Source organism: Peromyscus eremicus, chromosome 16_21 (genome assembly GCF_949786415.1).
Source record: "Peromyscus eremicus chromosome 16_21, PerEre_H2_v1, whole genome shotgun sequence".
NCBI classification, from domain to species: Eukaryota; Metazoa; Chordata; class Mammalia; order Rodentia; family Cricetidae; genus Peromyscus; species Peromyscus eremicus.
Window position 1 is genome coordinate 9,585,598 of NC_081432.1, and position 16,988 is coordinate 9,602,585.

General features: G+C 46.8%; 1 protein-coding gene across 5 annotated transcripts in view; it reads left to right on the forward strand.

The window, feature by feature from the left end:
* The first annotated feature begins 847 nt into the window (after positions 1–847).
* The window catches only part of Adarb1 (adenosine deaminase RNA specific B1), a 70,066-nt gene continuing 53,925 nt past the window's right edge, over positions 848–16,988 (forward strand). For all 5 annotated transcript variants that reach the window (XM_059281501.1, XM_059281499.1, XM_059281500.1 and 2 more), the window contains exon 1: positions 848–1,016. The gene's annotated coding sequence lies outside the window, so the exon portion shown is untranslated. The remainder of the gene's footprint in view (positions 1,017–16,988) is intronic.

The window sequence follows — 16,988 nt, forward strand, 5'->3', positions numbered from 1 at the left end:
TGGGGCTGTGGGGGACACAGCAGGGAGACTTGTAGGCAGTCTTTACCTCCCTTTCCCCCCAGGGGACCTACAGCAGTGCCCTGGTGGCAGGCAGCCCTTAGGAGAGTTAGGAACTGTATTGCACAACACACTTCATTTTTGCTCCTAGGGAGGATCTACTTAAAAGCCTAGTCACCTCCAAACATAGCTCCCCAGATATCTAGGAGGAGCTCTATAGGGGGAAGGTCCTGAGTCTATTATGTGGTAAAGTACCCTTAACAGTTTACTAGTTGAAAACACACTGAGGAGAAATAAGCTACAGATACTGTTTCACAGTCAGTCCGCAGAAGCAGGGTGGCTACCAGGGCAGAGGTGAGGGCTGGGCACATGCATTCCTATGTCTGTACTCTCACACACATGTATTTGCATGCATAATGGATGTATGCATTTTATTTTGAAGAGAACAGGTTTTACCTGAGACCTCCTTCCTTTCTCACCCTGGTGTTCTGTTAGGGTATTCTGTTGGGCCAGCAAGATTTACGTGTGGGTGTAACACGTACACTGAGTTGTGGTGGGCAAGTGAACCAAGGCCTGACTGGTGACTGTGGATCCCCTTTAAAAATTCACAAGAACTTATTTCAAATGCCATAAGCTTGCATGTAGGAAGAAGACCTTTAAAATTCAGAGTATCGAGTCAATGACACATGCCTGTACGTAATCTCAGCTCTGGGGAGGTGGATGCAAGATCTCAAGTTCAAGGCCAGCCTACAAACAAGAATATGGTTAGAGTTCATTTCTAAAGTGGTGAAAAGCCTTTAGCCTTGAGTTAAATAAGTACCGAGTAATTGAATCTTTTATTTCAGATTGAAGTTTGTCAAGCTGGACATGGAGGACTCCAGGTGTGACTAAAGGAACACACCAGCCCAGTGCAGCACACTTGCTGTTCTAGTGCCGCCGAGCTGTGATCCCACTTGGCTTGTCCTGAAGGAGTTTTATCTCAGGATTTAAGCCAAAATAAAAACTAAACAAATTTCAAGGTAAGTAAAACTCTTTTAAAATCTCATAAAATCTGACAGAAGATGACTTTTGTGCCAGGTGTGGTGGCAGAGGCCTGAATTCCAAGCCCTCAGGAGGCTGAAGCAGGAAGATTAAGAGTTCAAGGTCAGCCTGGGATACATAGCAGAGCCCTGTCTTAAAAAAAAGAAAGAAACAAAGTTTAATTAAGTCCTTTGGCTTGCCTTTGAAATGCATTTCACTGAATAATTCCCGGCACAGATTGCTACCCTGAGTTCACTCTGGCCTTTCTGTGGCCACAGCCATCTTTGGACCTCATGTCCCTTCAGCTGTCCTTGGGGCTGACTCTGGCTTCATCAATGTTGATAGAGTCAGGGCTTTGTGCCTGGCACTAGGCAAGGTCTTATGAAGGCCTTTTACCATTCCTTACTGTTCCCTTGAATTCTTTCCGTGTTTAGTTTTTATGATTGTCAGTTAAGTTAGCATGTTTCTGTTGGGGGTGCTGAAGCCCTCAAAATACTAGTGTGAAGAGTAATTCAGCGATGGCCACATTCTAGAATGTGAAGGCTAAAACTTTCTTCTTGGTGTGGAGGTAAGGAAAGATGGGAGGACTATGGTCGACAGAGGCTGCTCTGTGCCTGTAGCCCCAGCGTGTTGGTGGCTTCACTGCTTCCTCACTTACAGGCTGGTGTTGAGGAACACCCCTGAGACTCTGCACCTGTGTGGCAGCTCCAGCGTGGGCCATCCGCTGAGCACTCCTGCACTGCCAATGGAGAGCCTTGGGTAGCCGTTCGGGTCAAGGGGGTAGGTGAAGTTCCCGAGGGTGTACATGTGAGCAAAGCAGAACAGCTTGCAGCCCCTGGAGATCAGCCTGTTTGGGGAACAGCAGTGGGCTTGCTTCTGACCACTGGGTTTTGAATTTGTGCAAAGAAATGTCCCATCTGTCATTTCTGTGCCTACAAATGTTCTAGAAAGAAACCAAGAACTTTAAAGGAAACCCTGTTTTTTGTTTTTTGGTTTTTTTTCACATTTGATGCTGATTTGTGTGTTGGGGGCGCATGGGCAGGCAGGAGGTAGGAAGAACAAAATCACAGTTACCTTCACCATTGATGTGCCGGGGGTAGAGTTTTATTTTTGCTGATGATCCATCTTTTAGCTCCATTAGCAATGGGAAGTCAGTTTCTCTGTAACCAGAGTTTTCTGAGAGACACTGAGCATTCCAGAGCTGAAGTGGATCTGAAAAGATCTAAACGTTCATGCTGCCACTTTGAGCTCAACTAATGACCACCTATTTTTAACATGCTGCACAATTAAAGCATTGCATTAATTCTGTCATGTATGTGAAACAGCAAGATTCCTATATAATGTAAGCATGCTCTAGAGAAATGAGTTATTTATATCCCTTGCACAAATAAATTGTTCTTAAAGAGATACAAGAAAATCAGGTCACAAGGAGCTAGGTAAAAGCATGTGCTGAGAAAGCAAAGCGAAAGGCTGGAATAATACAGTATCAGCATTGTGGAGTGTGTCTCCTCCTACTGGTTCTTTGTGACTAAATGCTAGCAGCAGTGTAGAAGCTGTAGATTGCTTTTAATTCAGGTGATGGGAGCTAATTTTGGCAGCAGTTTAGTGTGTTTTTTTTTTTTTTTCATCAGGTTTGATGAAATGTAAATATGTAAGCTTTTGGCTAAAATAGTCCTCTTGCTTACCACATCTACTTCATAACAGGTACCCTTCTCAGATAGGCATGGCACTGTGCTGGGGGCTTTGCATCTACTGCTGGCAGGCAGGCTGTGCTACCTCGGTAAGAAGTGGATTACTTCTGGCAGGGGTGTCAAGTACTGGGATTCCCTGTCAAGGTAGTGCAGTGCAGTCTTGTATTCTTTCTGCAGGGGTTGCATTGCTGGAAAAAAAGAAAACACATGATAAAGATATGCAAACAGCATTGTGCTTGTGTATAAAACACAAATAGGTCTTGAAATATCTCACTGTAGACAGCTTTTAGAGTGTGTATTAGTCAGGCTTCTCTAGAAGAACAGAACTTATAGAATAAACCCCTATATATTAAAGGCATTTCTTAGAGTGGTTTATAGGCTGTAGTCTTGCTTGTCAGACAATTGCTGTCTCCTCTCAGAAATGCCAAGAATCTGGTAGGTGTTCAGTCCAGGAGGCTGGATGTCCAGCAGTCTTAATCTGGTGCTGGAGTCCCAGAGGATTCCTAGAGAGCTCAGTGCTGGTCTTCAGTGTATCCTGAAGAATCCTAAAGAAGTGGGCTCTAATGCTCGCAAAGGAATGCCTCAGCAACAGGAGAGATGGACAGTGAGGGTGAGGACAAGCAGGCAGAAAGCCAAAGTGGCCTCCTTCCATGTCCTTTTATGTGAGCTGCCATCAGAAGGTGTGGCCCAGAATGAGAGTGGGTCTTCCCACCTCAAATGATCCAATGAAGGAAATCCCTCACAGGCATGCTCATTTGCTTGGAATTTAGTTGATTTAGATGTAGTTAAGTTGACAGCCAAGTTGGCCATCACACTACAACACATAGTTCTGTTTGGGGAGGGTCCTTCTCATTTCCTGAAGCCCAGGAAGATCTGCATCACTGATGACCAAACCCCTGTACCGCCATCTGCTGCCCCTACTGGGTTCCACTCCCACTGTCTGCTGTCACTGTTCTAACTGTCTACCTGAGTGGTACATGGTCCACAGTTCTCTTGAGGACCTGGTCCATGCCGAGAACAGGAACATCTTCAGGGAGTGGTGTTTTGAAGGACTCCAGGGACTAATACAGGGGCTGCCAGGGCAGTAATCTGGAAGGTAAATGGAAACTCATCCATGAGCTGGAAGGAGTGTACTCCAGAGCCCTAAGGTACGAAGCTCTTATGCACAGGACCCTTCACATCTTGCCCTAGGAACCTGTTTACAGGCTGCTTGATTATTTCCTTCAAATTATTCCTTATAGGAATTGGAAGGCTGATAACGTGGCTCAGTAGGCAAAAATGCTTGCTGCCAAGCCTGACAATCTGAGTTTGAGCACCGAGAGTCCTCTGACGTGTGTGTGTGTGTGTGTGTGTGTGTGTGTGTGTGTGTGTGTGTGTGTTGTACACGCCTGCACGAGTGCGTGTGTGCATGTGTATGTATGTGTGTGCGCATGTGCATGTACATATATACACAAACACATGTACACAAATAAGTAATTGTAATTCGTTTTAAAGAAACTGGGAGCTGGTTAGATGGCTCAGTAGTAAAGAGCTCTGGCTAATCTTCCAGAGGACTTGAGTTCAATTCCCAGCACTCACATGGTGGCTTATATCTATAAACTCCAGTTCTAGGGCATCCAGTGTCCTCTTTGGCCTTAGTAGGCACCAGGCTCACACATGGTGCATAGACATATACGCAGACAAGATACCCATACATGTAAAAATAAATTAAAAAAGAAACTGTGAATGTGAATAAAGGATTTCTCTGAGTTCTGGGAACCTCTCTGAGTGAGGAGGGGTTGTGAGAACTCTGACTGGGAACTGGCCTGTCAGAAGTTCCAGAGGCCTGGACTTGAGGCCAGGACTGAAATGAGGCTGTCCTGGGGACAGAACCCTCAGCCATTGGAACTGACATACTTCATGTAGACAGTGAGAGGGCCGCACTGGCTGAGAGGGCCGCACTGGCTGCTCAAGAGCTGGTTACTTGCTTACTAGTGGGAAGAAACCATCCTTTGGGGGCACAGGAATAAACTTGGTTGTGAGAGTTCCACAAGAGAATAGTGCATTTTCTTCCAGCCTTATTAATTCACCCTCGTTTGCAGGAGGCCTTCAGGTACCACAGCAGATTGGAAGAGCTGTGAAGGACAGAAAATTCATTGTTGTCTGCACTGCTGCTTTATGGGGAGCTAGGATAGCTTGGTTTCCCAGAAGTCCCTGTCATCCCAGAGTTTTAAAGTCACCTATTTGCCATTCTGTCCGTAACTAGGAGCAAACACAAGCCATATATCCTTACCAGGCTTCCCATGATGTAACCATACTATCTCCTTAGACTTCCTGTGCCCATCAGCCACCCAAGCAAAAACCTGGACCTGTGCCTGTTGCTCCTGGGACCCACTGTGGGACTATGAGTACCATGGGGCACCACCCATTCCAGGCAGAGACAGCAGCAGGTCATCTCACAAGACTCAGGAACTGAATAAAAACAATAGCTACTGCAGGCAGAGAAAAGAATAGGTCATTCTGGGAACCCTGGGATATCAGAGGAAAGAGCACACTGACTAACCTGGAGCAGGTAGTTCCTAACGAGAAAGACTGGAAGACGCAGGCTCCAGACAGTGGGGGGCTCCAGGAAAGGAAGACAGGGAACCAGAAAGGCCTTCTGGACCTAATGAGTTGTTGGCTACAGCTCAGAGTTTATTAGACACACTGGAAAATGTAATAGGTGTGCTAGTCTGATGGAAGCCAGTGGCAGGTGTGGCATGACCCCGGGGGGCCTAAGAGCTCTGTAGGCCTTCATGGTGACCAAATGGAAACTACTGCCCCATGCTGTCGCATGGTACTCGGTGATAGAGTTAGAATGAAGCTGAACACTATGCCAAGGATCCAGGTACCCACAACTCCTCTCCAAACCCCGTTATAGCATAGAATCATGTAGCAAGGGCAGTTGCTGACGCATGGCAAGTTCCACAGAGACTCTTTTATATAGGGCTGGAGCCAGAGGGGTGCAGTCCTCCCACCCTATGTTGAAAAGGAGCTGAGGCTTACCTCCTTGACCTGCCAACAGATAGACTGGTGAACAGCCTTGCCACCTTCTCTATGGAAATGCTGCTGTGGTCCCTGTTGCCAGGCTCTGCTTTCTATCATGCTATATCCCCTGGTGATACATAGACAGGCTCTGTAGTCTATGACGGTGATCTCAAAAATGCACAGGGACCCTCTGTTGGAAATGTGTTGTCCTAAATGCTCTTTCCTTAGAGGGCCTGAGCTGAGAAAAGGGCACACTCCCTGGATTCAGGGAAGAAATATGGAGTTGCTACTTTTGAGTACACCGTTGGCTTTTGGTAGTTGTCACTCTAGGAGTCACAGTTCTAAAAGTTCCTTTCTACACTCCGTGTCCATTCATTCACTTACCATCAAGTGTGCCTGCTCTGTGGATGGGCCTAATTGCAGGGAGAGTTGGGTAGGACCATGAGGCCTACCTGGGAACGGAGAGCCCTGGGCCACCACAGACTGCTGCTCTGCAAGGAGGGATATGACCATGGTGTGGCCTCGGATTGGGGGCCAATGCCACCTAGGAAGAGGCATGTAGGGCACAGGTCACTCTGGATTCTGTCTTTGGGACCTTTTGACAGGTGGCAAGGCTACTCTGTGCTGAAGAGGAAGGGGGTGCAGCCTTATCTGTGGCTGGGTACGGTATTTATAGTTGTGGAATGATTGAGTCAGTGATCTGAGATTATTTTCATTTTAAAAGTTTTTAAGTTGTCTGAGTACAATTTGTTTTTAAAGAACACTAAGTTTCTAAGTGGTTGGATTCACAGTCTGTCCGTTAGAGCTCTTAAGCTTTCAAGATTGTCCATGGAAATGTAGTGAGGATGTCAAGATTCAGCTTCTAGTGTAGTTGGGCAGTAGCTGGCTCTTGGAAGCTGGCTGTCATTTCCTCTTCACTAAATAGCTGCAGTGTCCTTGGGGCTGGAATGTGAAGGGGGTCTACAGATTTAGGAGAGTCTGAACGTACTGATTGGTTCCAGCAGAGTCCATGGGCAGGGGGAGATCATCAGTGTATCTTTACCACATTGCTGTATGACACTGAAAAACTTCCTCCTGAGAAACAGCTGGCAAAACTTGGAACACTTTCTCCTGAGAAACAACCGACAAAACTTGGAATACTGAAGGCCCTGGATGACTCTTTCACCCACAACAGCCATGGCCAGGGAGATGCCCACTGTGACCATTGCACCTCCTTCCTTGGTGTCCAGCCTGAAGCAAACTTTATGTGGTCTTTCTGTGACTCCGTAGAGTTGTCAGGCTTTTGTGGCCAGTGATAGTCAAGGCCCGTTGACCATACAGAGAAAGAGTGACTATACAAAAGACAAGGTCAAGGCCAGGTGCAGAGCAGAGTAGAGACTCTCAAGTATGCGTGCCTTCTGGTGATCTTAAGCAGAGATGTGAGCCGTAGGACAGATTTGGCAAGGCTTTGCCAGCAACATGAAGTGGAACCTAGTGCAGGAGTCTGAGTAGGTACTTAACAGGCAGGTTGCAGGGGGTGGACACCTAGGTAGGAGCAGCATGAGGTAGAAAGGGCACCAGGCAACCTAGAAGCCAGACAACATGGGGCAGGGCAGGGGCTGTGTAAGTACTCCTGGTAGGACACAAGTCTAAGATTTAGAAAGATTTTTGAACTATTCCAAAAAAAAAAAAAAAAAAAAAGTGCAGTTTCTCTCACACTGCCGCCAAGGGAGAGACACCTTCCTCTTGCCCTCTGCAGTCAACCTCTGTCCTGGCCTCAGCATACCCTGTCTGAAGGAAATGTCCATAATATCCAGCATGTGTAGCGCCCAGACCACATCCAAGTTTCAGCTCCAAATAGCACCCACTTGGTGTCATCTGGCCCAGCCTCAGAGCTGCTCTCGTGAGTAGTCTTTTCTGGACAGCAGGTGGTGCTGTAGGATCACTGCTGAGAGAGCAGTGCGCTGAGCAAAGCTGTTGAGTCAATGCCAGGGCCATAGATAGTAGACTGAGTGACACTCCTTCTATTTCAACATGAAAAGTATCAACTTGCTACCCTAAAGAAGGGGGTGTGTGTTGTTGCTGCTTCTTGTTTCAGGAATTGTGGTGTATTAAAGGGTAAAATCAGAGCAAGTGTGTTTTTGCTGTATGTAGTTGGACAGTGTTGTTACATATAGAGCCTGAGTCCCAAGGTTGGCACGCTGCTTGTGACTGCACCTCAGCTAGTGCAGGGCCTCAGCAGCTGCTGGGCCTACATCTGCCAGGACCCTCAGCTAGTGCGGCGTCGGCCCTGACAGCTTGAGAACCACTGAAGCTGAGGCATACCTGCCAGTACTGAGCACTCCCAGGTAAGCCCAGGATTTGTCCCAGGGCTGCCTCCTGTGATTAACAGATGAAGATTCAAGGACGTAAATAAGTGAGCACTTGTGTGTGAGCCTGGCCCATTGGAAGTGGAGGAGCCTTTGGTTGGAGTACTAGCTCTAGCATGCGCTGTAACCATGGTGATGCAATCACTGCTATAGATTGTAGACTGTACAACTCCTTAAACAACCATGGCATGAATGGCTGCAAAGCAATTGATGGATGTATGGTTTCTCTTCTACAGCCATTCCAAAGTCTCCTTACTGAAATCTGGTGATATTTAAATGAGCTGGTACATGTATAGGGACTGATAGTATGGGTGGGGGCCATTAAGGCACTCACAGTTCCTTGAGGAACTCCCTGCTCTACCTCTACCTCACCTCTTCATCCCTCCTCGCATCTAGCCTCCCACAGTGCTTCTTCAGGCCCTGCCTGGCCCTTGCTCATCTAGGCCAGTCTGTGCTTGTAATCCAGTGCACCTTGGTAGGTGAATTCCAACCCCTTATCTCCAGTGTTGACTTTCCTCTTGATTTCCAGACTGAGACCCTGCCTAGCTGTGTCCTCCTGTGGGTCTACAGACACCTACTCCTTTGCCCTGTGGTCTCCCTCTCTATTCTCCTTTGCACTTCTCTTGGGTCCCACACTCCTATCCAGGAAGCCCTTGGCTGTCCTTTTGAACATCATGGGATGCTTGCTTCCTGCATCTTAAACTGCTGTCCCTGAGTCGTGACTTACATCCGTGCATTAAGCCTTACCCCTGACTGCTCCCTCTCAGCCTCCAGCATTCTTAAAACAAGGTCAGAACCAGATGAAAACTCTTGGTAACAGTCCCATGTCAGTCCCCTCTATTGAGTGGCTGCCACTTTGCCTAGGAAGTCCCCATGCTGAGCCCATGGACCCCCTTCCTTCATCTCTGGTTAGCTGCTTGGCAGTTAGGCTGGTGCCTGGTTGCCCCTGGGCACTGCCTGCAGAATATGCATGCTTGATGCTCATGGCCAACTCCCTCACCAGCCTGAGGTTCATTTTCCTACTGTCTTATCAGAGTTGAGAAGCCTTACCCCATGCTGACCACTCCAGGCATCTCTCTACTACCCACAGAGCGTGCTGTGTCATTTGTCTGATGTTCCCTGTGCATCCTTCTTGTCCTTGTTTGAACATAGGTTTCAGGAAAGTAGCCATGTGTTTTTGTCTCGTGTTGTTTCTTGAGCACCGAGGACATCCTGTGCTTAGTGGAATCCAATAAATATGAGTCAGATAAGGGGGGTGTTTCTCTGATTTTCTTATTAGCAAATACTTCTGAGGTATGTTAATATTATATTGGAGAGGGGCTAGAGAAATGGCACTGTGATTACAGAGGACCTGGTGCTGTTCCCAGCACCTATATGGGTGGCTCACAACCATCCAGATCCAGGGTATTTAATATCTCCCTTTGACCCCTAAGGGCACCAGGCATACACATACACCCCAAATTTAAACATTTTTTCAAATATTATATTGAAGAATGTTACATTTTCTCACATGTTGGTTTTATGTAAATATCCAATGAATAATTGACTCAGAGTTTATAACTCAATAAACTCCCCCCCCCACTTTGTTCTTTTGTTTTGTTTTTGTTTTTTTGAGACAGGTTTTCTCTGTGTAGTCCTGGCTATCCTGGAACTTGCTCTGTAGACCAAGCTGGCCTCAGATTCACAGAGATCTGCCTGCTTCTGCCTCCCACGTGCTGGGATTACAGGCGTGTGCCAGCACACCTGGCTTGAAGTGTTTTTTAATTTACACCTGGCCTGTGTGATTGTCAGGGAAGCTACTTCTGGCTCACTAGATTACTACATTCTGCAGCAGTTTTTTTTTTATTTTCATGAATCAGACTACTGTTTTAATGTTCCTCTTAGCTAATCCTAAAGATAGAAGAAATTGGAAGGCAAAAAAAGAAGAAAATGGTATGCACAGAGTTAGGACATATATTCTATCTGGAGACTATGGGATGACTCAGTGTTAATTAACATGTGCTAACCACACCAGTGCCACCAGAGCTCTCAGTCTGTGTGCCTTGTTAAAGTGCTAGAGTCAAAAATCACACAACTCTCAAGAAAGGCCTAAGATACACCAGCTATGGTTGGGGAGATTGCGCACTGGTTTGTACTCTCTGATGAGATCCAAATGGCTGCTGTGAAGATGAGTGCACACAATACCGGTTTTCTCACCATTACCTGGATGTCAAGCCTCTCTTGTTGAATACAACAAGTGACTCCATATAACTGAGTGGGGCCCAAGAGCCTTTCCAGTTCCTTCTTACAGTAACCGAGGGTCGCTTACTCTCCTTTTAAGTGATTGTCTTCTCGGTGGTTTGGTGTTCATCCCTGCAGTTGCTTTTGACTCCATGGTGAGAGCTGTACACCTGATCTTGACTATGGCTTTGGATGTCCAGGGGATATTCAAGCACAGGCAAGGGGCCACAGCTAGGACTTTTGTCCCGGTGACTTGAGACAAGAAACTATAAGGCCTGCCACCTAAGTTGGAGATCTTGTGACCAGATGCTTTCCAAAACAGGTCATCTGCTCCCAAGGTCAAGTATCCTGGAGGCACAGTAAAAAACACAGCAGCAGCAAAAGAGGAGTCCCCCAACCCCAGCTCAGAAACGTTTGAGCTGTGGCCAGCAATCTTCATAGCATCATTCCCACAGGCTCGTTCCTTAGAGCTGTGGGATAGGTCTAGTTCACTCTGGTGCTGGTGTCCACGCCTACCAGACTACCTGGGCCCTCTGTGGTGCTCTAGGCATGTATACTGTCTTATTCCTGGCAGCCCCTCCCACTCATGCCGACTGACTGGCAGGAGGCCTAGTGAGGTGGCAGGCTGGACACACAGCCCTCTTGGACTAACACTGGAGACTTGTCAGTGTTGCTGCCAAAACTAATCCCTGATCTCTGAAGGAATTCCTTTGCTTCCTATACATGGGACAGCCTTAAAGGTGCTTCCCCCATACCTAGTCTTTCCTTAGATATACTATTTGTACCCAGAGGAGGATTGTCTTCTGTTCCCAAGTGTCCAAGGCTCCAACAGCCCCAGGGAGTGTAAACACAGTATAAAAGGCATTAAGGCTGAATAATTGCTTGTAGATATTAGGCTTGGTTCTAACTGCTATTGTCTACTAATAACCCCTCTTTATATCCATGGAGTGTCTACCTCCAGTCATGGATTAAAAATGTTTGGGAAAATTGCATCTGGGCTGAACATGTATAGACTTTTCCTTGCTATTTCTAAACAATAGAGTGTGACAAGTATCCATATAATATTTACGTTATACTGGATATGAAAAGTACTCCTGAGGTGCCGTAAAGTCTGTGGGAAGATAAGTGCACAGGTCATGCAGAAACTGTGCCACTTATATCAGGGACCTGAATATCTACAGATTCTGGTATGGGGCATGTGTCTTGGATCAATCCCCTGAAGATACTGATATACAGTAGCCCTAGAATGATGGGTAAGAGTCCTGAGAGGTGGGAGTTTCATGGGTGGGAAGAGGCTATGCTGAAGCCAGAGCCCAGGTAAGTGGGTTCCAGGCTGGGTTCCCCTGTCACTGACACTAAAACATGTGCTAATGTGGTTTGTGCAGGACCTAATCAGGAAAGGAAAGTGTGACAAGGAGGCTCTCTGCCAACCTACCTAGGCTTGGGAGAATCGGCTCTGTGGCAACCCCTGTGGATCTGATCCCCAGCAGGCCAGGGAGTAGGAACAGTGCAGCTTCTGCCTGCATCAGCTGATTACTACAGCTCCCTCTCAGGAGCTGAGCTCTGTGTCCTCCGGTGTCTGAGCTTCCCCTGGAAGCAGGCTCCTCCCCTCTGCTGCCCATCTCAGGCCTGTCCTGAGAGCCGGCATCCCTTCTTCTCTGCCAGCCTTCCAGCATTCCTTTTCTCTGCTTTACAGCTATGACTGCCACCAGCCATCTCCTTTCATCCTGCCCTCTGCCATCCCACTGTAGGATACAAATGGGGATTCTGTGTGGCTCTCAGGACAAGTTCTAAAGTGTTGCTTCAGCTGGAAGAGCCCTTTCAAATCAGGCCCTGCTTGCCATCCACGATACTAACTCACTGTTGTGCCGCCTCAGGACACCGCAGTTTCAGCCTCCGCTTCCCAAGGGCTCTTGGTTCTTGCCTTTCTTAGCAGATACTTCCAGCCTCCCCTCATCTTATAGGTGTCTTCTGAGGCCTTCCTGCCTGCTATGTTGAGAGCGTGGATCATGCATAAGCTAAGACTTCGCCATGCATGTTTATGAGCTGTTCTCATCTGCCAGCATCAGGGGTATCTCCAAGACAGCTGCTGCCTCCCTGGGCCTATTGTCTGTAGCACCCATCCCTGGCCTGGGCCTGATGTAGCAGGGCGGAGACTTGAGATAAGAGTACAGTGAGACCAACATATCTTGCCTAGATTTTTAAAACACTTCAATGTGCTACTGATACAGTGTTTCTGTTCTCTGACAAATACGCCTTCAGAAAGGAAAGAACATGTGGAAAGATGGATTTTTGTGACGGAAAGTTGGCAAAATAATAGAGATGCCTGAATGGAGCTGTAACCACATGTGTCTGGGTATTCTGTGGTAGGCTCACTCATGTTAGAATGAATAGAGGATCAAGATAGGATGTTTTCTTGATAGTAGTAACCTAAAGAAGTGTTGGCAGCTAGGTCATAGCCTACTTATAGATTTTAAGAAAGTTTTAAAAGATAAAAACAGAACAAAAAAAAAGTGCAGCAGAGACATATAGCCATGAGATCTTACTTCTGGCCCTTTACAGAAGAAGCATGTAGAATCGGATTAAAAAAATAAAATATGGGGGCTGGAGAGATGGCTCAGTGGTTAAGAGCACTGGCTGTTCTTCCAGAGGTCCTGAGTTCAATTCCCAGCAACCACATGGTGGCTCACAACCATCTACAATGAGATCTAGTGCCCTCTTCTGGCGTGCAAGCATGCATGTAGGCAGAACACTGTATCCATAATAAATAAATAAATCTTTTTTAAAAATTTAAAAAAAAAAATAAATAAATAAATAAAATATGTAATTGAAGGTATACAAAATTTGCCCATATTTCTTGCTGACCAGAGTACTGTCCTAGGCTAGGCTGGCCCTGTGTGTTAGTCCGCTAAGCATGATGGGAAACACAAAGGGGCTAGTGTCTAACCCGGTCCTTCAGCACCCATCATCAGTGCTCATGCTCTACACCATTGAAGGAACCAAGTCAGCACTGGTCCTAGACACATGAACGAAGAGGAGAGGGGACACCTGGGAGACTGTGTGTTGAGGTGGTCTTGTCCCAAGGACTTTCTTGGGCCAGCCTCACCACTCACTGTCGTGTTCATGACTTCTCTCACCTCCCTGTTCACCTTGTCTGCATTGTGCTTTGCTGTAGCCCACTTTCCCCCTGCTCTTTTATTTCACAGACTCTCCTTTATTGGTGCTTTTATTCATAATTGTAGGAATTTTTGTTGAAACAGAATTTTGATGTTTGTTACAGGAGACTTTTCCCAGGTCTGTAGCTACTGCACTTCTCTCCTTTCTACCCAGTGCTTTGTGCTGGAATTGGGGGGGGTTAACTGTCACATGTCACTTTCTGGGTGGTGTGTGAGGAAATCATTGTGCGTTTGGGTCCCATTCAGCCCAGTTCTGCCGAATTCTGAGGCTTGATGAATTAGCCTGAGACAGAGGAGCAGTCAGTCACTCGTATCCTGCCGGCAGGGGTGGCTGTCGCCTCACACAGCTCTGCACATTGAAATGATCCTCCGTGTTATTGCTGAGTGACCAAGGGACGCAGAATGAGCTTGGGACTAGCAGGGACTGGCAGCCACTCATCAGTCCATATGGCATCGCCGGGCTTGGGGACTTTGACCACAGGCGCCTTCTTCAGCATCGTGGGGCGTCGGTATAAAAGGAGGCGCAAGAAGCGCTCTGAGAGGAAAGGTAATTACTCGGACATATAGGTGGAGTTTGCATGCCACACAGGAGCGTCTTCTGGGGTGGGCTGCCTTGTGGCTCAACCTTGCTGCTGCCGCTGCGTCTCTGCTTCACTGTTGATTTTAATGCTTCTCTTTGGCTGATACTTCATGGAATTTGGTAGGGCATGCTGACAAAGGAAGCTTTGAAAATGTGTTTGTAAGTGTGAGCAGAGGTCCTTTTAGCTTCTGTCTGCAGGGTGCTTTTGAAAAGATGTTTGTGAAGCTGTGGAAGTTCGAAGCTTTAGCATTACAAGACTTTTCTCTAGAGATGATTCATAATGACTGCCTTTTGCTGCCGCTCTTCATTAGTGCCTTTTTTGCCCTAAATTTGCTTATTTTACCGGGAGGGCAAGACTGTAGCTGTCACTGTGGAAATATTTTCCTTCTGCAGAAGCAGAGAATAAATCCCCCACAATCAGCATCTGGCTTATTTCCGTACCTAATTCCACTCAGTGTTTTAAGAAATTAAAATCCATAGTTTTTTGGTTTTTTTAAGATTCAAAAGTTGTCTATTACTATAAAAATTACAATCCATTGGCTTTTGGAGGGAAAAGCTTCCACAAAAGCTATCAACAGTTACTGTCTTTCGTGTAATTGGAAATATAGGAAATGTCCCAGTGAAACAATGCTTCTAGTCTGAAACAGCTGGCTGTGCTGTGAGGCTCACTGCCCCTGCCCCTGCTTTCCTAGACACTGCCTCAGTGCTACCACCCCACAGGACTAGGGCATGGTGGTAGTTCCTCAGGAAATCAAATGAGCTCTAGTTTTTAAAGGATGAAGAAATTAACTTCAGAGCCAGCAGTCTTTGTAGTTTGCCCAGTGTAGTGAAGACTGGCGTACTTAATAGAATGTTGGGGGTAGGAACACATCATGGTCCCTACATGCTTGTAGGCACTGTACCTGTGCCCTTGAGGGCACGTGATGTTTTTACTATTATGTGTATAGAACCAAGAGAGGCTCAAAAAAGCCCATTTAATTACCCACTCACTCTCATCTTGGAAGAGTCCAATCCTGCTAGCCTTTGTATCTTCAGTTAAGTTTTTTTTTTTTTGGTTTTTCGAGTCAGTTAAGTTTTAAAAGGTTGGAAGTCATAGTGCCAGTCAGAAACACAAAAGCAAAACTGTGGAGGCGTTGATCCAATAGCCCATTTTAGAAATGCCACTTGTTCTGCAGACCCTCAGCACAAGCCACCTAGCTGGGAGAATGTTGGGACATCCAAGCCTTATTCTGACCTCATTCTTTGGACTCACTGCAGTCCCAGCTCAGGGCACCTCCTTAAGTCTTCTGGAGCTGTGTCCGCTGCAGGAAAAGCTCTGCTGTGAGGCTGCCTTCTTCAGGCTAGCATCTTAAAGAGCAGAGTATCACATGGTAGCAGCAAGGCCTGCACAGTATGGGACTTTGCTCCTGGCCATGCTTCTAAATAAGCTCATTGTCAGTTACTGAACAACGTGACTGTGTGTGGTGGCACTTACCCTTGGTGGTTTATAATATGTCTTTGAAACTAACAGAAACCCCTCTAAAACAATGGAGGCTGTTAAGATGGTATATCCAATTACACCAAAGTTATTTAAGATGGAAAGTGTGAGCTTTTGAAATACTTTACAGAGCATGTGTAAAGTATTCTGCTTTTTCTAAGACTGGGATAATGCATACCTTTTAAAATTTAGTTCTGTGTTGAAACTGTAGTGGTAAGCTGCTTGTTGAACTGTGACAACAATACAATTTCAGTGACTTTTCCCTCTCTCCTGCATTTCCCAAGTGGCTGTTGTGCCTGCCCCCACCCCCCACAAGACAAACATTGGTTAGCTTGTGTGCAGCTTTGGGGGATCCACCAACACAGCAGAAAGTCCTGTGGGAAGGAAAGCTGTTTAGTCTTGGTGCTGACCAGGCAAATGATGCTGGCTAAGGCCTGAGAGGAGTCTTTGGCGTAGTCAGACTGTGAGGCACATTAAAGCCTATTCAGGGGTCAGTCCCCAGCTGCCATGTAAGGTGACTGGTGGGGTGAGCTGAAATTCAGAAGTGCTCCTTAGCTGTGTTTACCACCACCACCACCACCACCACATTGTATGAGTAAGGTCCCATGTCTGTGCCCAGTCCTTCTGCTTTCCCATTGAGTCTTTTGTTTGTCCCAAATGTGAGAGCATCTTTAGTCTGTTCCCACTTCTTCTGCACATGTATGAAGAATGTTGTCAGGTGCTTTGATCATAGGCTACCCTCCTCTGCTTTGTTTCTGGGGTGGAAAGGCAAATGGGGTTAGGCATGTTGTGGAAATGAGGCTCTAGCTCTGTAGAGACATGAATTCTGAGTACTGTTGGAAAATAACCCTGAGACTCAGAGCAATCTTCCCTGCTCGGTGTGAAGAGGACAGCTGGTCATGGTGATCCGAAGCTTCTGTCATGAAGTTAGTCTCAGCTCTAGTCTGTGCACAGGGCTCTTTGAGAGATGAAGAAAGAACAAGGCAAGTGTTGGGATGTAGGATGGAGTGGCACTGACCCATCTGCACATCTACCCACCTGTCTAACAAGTGCTCCTCAGGAACTTCTGCATGCTGGCGTCAGAGGTTTGGACATTCACAGCACAGATGTAGAAACAGGACTTCAATAGTATGAGTGCTGGTCCTGACTCTCAGGCATGGGGTTTGCTCTGGAATGGACCATGTGAACTTGTGTGACTAGGGAGGTGGTTTCTGTGATTTGTAGCTGCTACGCTGTTTGTACAGGTGGGAAGGACATTCCCTAGGCTCTAGTGACAGTAGAAGACACGTAATCTGTGATATCAGCTATGAGAGGGCCTCAAGTGTAGAAAGTCGCCACTGACCCCCTTCAAACAGCACCACTTGTGGGTAGATAGCTCAGGTTTTCTAGCATGTGCTGTGGTAGATATGGAGTATGTCTCATTGCATTTATGCTGATGGCCCAAGTGAGGACCTTGATGCCCGGGCAAGAGGT